This window comes from Vicia villosa, unplaced genomic scaffold (assembly GCF_029867415.1).
Source record: "Vicia villosa cultivar HV-30 ecotype Madison, WI unplaced genomic scaffold, Vvil1.0 ctg.000449F_1_1, whole genome shotgun sequence".
NCBI classification, from domain to species: Eukaryota; Viridiplantae; Streptophyta; class Magnoliopsida; order Fabales; family Fabaceae; genus Vicia; species Vicia villosa.
In genome coordinates this window covers 517,567-520,744 of record NW_026705213.1, presented here as the reverse complement: position 1 = coordinate 520,744, position 3,178 = coordinate 517,567, and the positions used below count along the sequence as shown (strand labels likewise).

The window sequence follows — 3,178 nt, the reverse complement described above, 5'->3', positions numbered from 1 at the left end:
AACTTAAAATTATTATGTAATTCGAGTTTAATCACATGCAAAGTTTCACTTTTATTTAAAATAAGTATATATTAAGTTTAGAAAGTTGATAGTGATTTTGTTGATATCTTGTTTTTTTACTTTGCAAGATTAACTCACCTTATATACAAAAGGAAGATCAACATTCCTAAAAAAAATCCATTGAAAAGTTTGAGAATTAAATAAGAGAAAATGATTCTTAATAATAAATGTTGAATTTAAATTGTATTGAATTCTTATGATAAATGAGTACATCAGTTAATTATATTGACATTAGTTATTTAAATTTTACATTTAAATGAAAAAAATATTAATCACAAGATTAATTATAATTGTAAATTTTAATATTTTTGTGATGTTGCTTTTTTTTAATCTATTTAAAAGAGAAATATACTTATAATTATATGCTCAAAATATGATAAATCATAATAAATATAATAATAATGTAAGATAATTATATACAAAATGATGAGAAAGATCACCACTTTAACACTATTATGACATCAATATAAAATGACATGCTTAATTAAGGTATTATTTTTTTATACAACCTAATTGATATTATTTTCTACCTTAGTTCACTTTATTATATGAAACAAGAAAAATGAAAAATTCAAATTATTTGATGACAACACAAATATTAAACGACAACTTATGAAAATTTGAGAACATTTGGGCTAAATCTCAAGTATGAAACTAAATGCCAAATCATTCACAAACTTATTCTATGATTCTAACACATTTACATCGATTACCAATAGCAATTGCTTTATATGATTTTTTACAAAAAAGAAAATAACAATCAGCATCTTTCAATCCTGCAAGCACTTTAAAAAACATAATAAAATAACTTAAATCATAATTGATAACATATTGTGTAGGAATTCAAGAATGAAGCTTTACCTTCAATGTTTGGTGCAAGGAGAAATAAGAAAATAAATATATTAATCATAATGGAAACAAACTTGGACACTAAAGCCATATTTTTTGCTTTGTGGATGTAACAAATTATTCTATCGATTTACAATTTATAAAGCCTGACCTCTCCTTAAACCACTGTACAGTGTTTGTCCCTTTAGCACACTAAATAAACATGTCAGATATTATAACTAACTAATTTTCAACCTCTCATAATATGAATGGGTAACACACAAAATAAGAATAATATTTTTAATAAACATATTTACGAATTAGTGTAAGGTGATGTTTGATAAAATTTATAGAAAAATTCTCTCTCACTTAAACGATCTACCGTGTTTGTATTTTAACATCCATTTTCATAATATTTTAATTTAAATAAGAATATAGTTTTAAAATTTACATGCCTTATACTAAAAACAGATGTAAATAAGAAATATGGTGGAAATTTTGTAAATAAAGTGTCATTTTAACTATTTGCGCCCTCTAAATTTCCCTACATTCAGCCATAACTGAAGGAGCCAATATGGGCCAGCAAGAAACAGATTAGTGCCATCTTCATATCTTTTTAGTTTAGAAGTAGCAGACATTAAGCTTTCATAAAGCCAAGCTAAGAGCCGTTCACTTAGACAGATTTTTCGACCAGAGTGTAGCTGGTTCGCAAAAGTCAAAAATCTCCTTGTTACTTGCAGGGATTTACGGCAGAAAATGTACTCGGACAACCATAAAGCAAATAAAGTTATATGTTTGACATCAGAAATGTTGTCTCCTCCGACATGGTAGAAATTCATGTATGCAGTAAAGGTGGCATTCTTGACTTGAAAATAATAATATTATCTGATTGCAAATAAGGGTTGAATGCTCCTCTAGTAGGAGGAAGTCCAGTGATTGCAACAATGTCAAAAAGGGTAGGAATTATCATCCCACAAAGGAGATTAAAATTTTTGTAGGTACTGTCCCATAAATACAAGGATACTAACAATAAGGGGTTGGCAATAGCTAAAGCCTAGTTTTGACATTTGAATTAAGTCAAAAATACCTAAATCTTTCCAAATTTGTGATTTCTTCTTTTTGACTTTGGTAAACCAAGCTATGTAAGGTTTGTCTAATGTGGGGAATGATAAAAAAGTCCTAAAATTAGCAGTTATATAATCTAACTAGAAGACTTCTCTTTCAGTTTTAAAGACTGAAGAAGTCTCTTCAGAAGTTTTCTCCTTAAGGGTTTTAGTTGGTTTTCTCGCAGAATCCTCGCCCTTATATTTAGGAGGTCTGATTTTGTTAGGTATGGGTTTCGTTTCATGATAAACTGGGAAAATCTATGATTTTTTTTTCTAAATTCCCTGCATGAATTAAAGGCCCCTTAAACTTAGGGTTTTACCATAAAAGAAAGAAGAAATGAGTACCTAAGAAGCATATATGGCTTTTTGTTCTGCAGTAAACATTGGAGTTGATATGAACTCTTGATTCCCAGAAGTCACGATCTTACTAACAAGTCCAATTTGAGGAGTGGAATCTTTTGAAGTTCCTGCTTCCTTCATGTTCTTATATTTTTGTTGCTTTTTAGTTTGTGACATTGTTGGAGAACATGGGTTTTGTTGAAGTTTGTGGAAGAGTGAAATGGGTTTGCTCTGAAAATTTCTAAGGATTTCAAAGTTACATAAACGAAAATGAAAGAATGGAGAACATGAATTATTTATAGGGAGTCTTTGGAAGTTGAAAAGACTACATCTCAAAGAGTTAGTGGGACACGTGTTTCTTCCCTATAAGGAGAAAAAGAGGTTATCCTATGATTTCCTGAAAACTGACTTTTAGGTAGTAATGATGAAACTGCTGCACGCATGTTTGAGTGGATGTTTTGGGAAAATCTGTGGTCATTGCTTATGAAGTCATAGCTGTAAATGATTATAATAAAGGGCTTCCATTTAGATAAGATTAGACAAAAGCCCAAATTATCAGGATCGAGTAAAGTTGTAATCGTTGGCATATTTGAAGTTGACGTTGTTTGAGTACAACACGTTGAAGACTTGGCACTTACAAGAGGAAAGAGTTTGAATTCAAATCAAAATGTTTTATCAGTCGAAGACACGTGGGAACTTCCTATTTAAAAAGAACCATGCAAACGTTGAATGTGGCATATTTTTATATGAAGACCATGAGGGTCAAATTAGTATAAATAGGTGTCTTAATGTTAGGATTTTGTGTTTATTTTGTACAAATCACTCAATATACGCAAAGCACCTAT

General features: G+C 29.6%; 1 long non-coding RNA gene across 1 annotated transcript; it reads right to left on the bottom strand.

Moving 5' to 3' along the window:
* Positions 1-447: 447 nt before the first annotated feature.
* On the bottom strand, positions 448-2,695 carry LOC131628371 (uncharacterized). Its single transcript, XR_009291771.1, has 2 exons — positions 922-2,695; positions 448-845 (listed from the first exon to the last, which is right to left on the bottom strand). It is a non-coding gene; the product is annotated as an uncharacterized LOC131628371 (long non-coding RNA).
* Between the last annotated feature and the right edge of the window lie 483 nt (positions 2,696-3,178).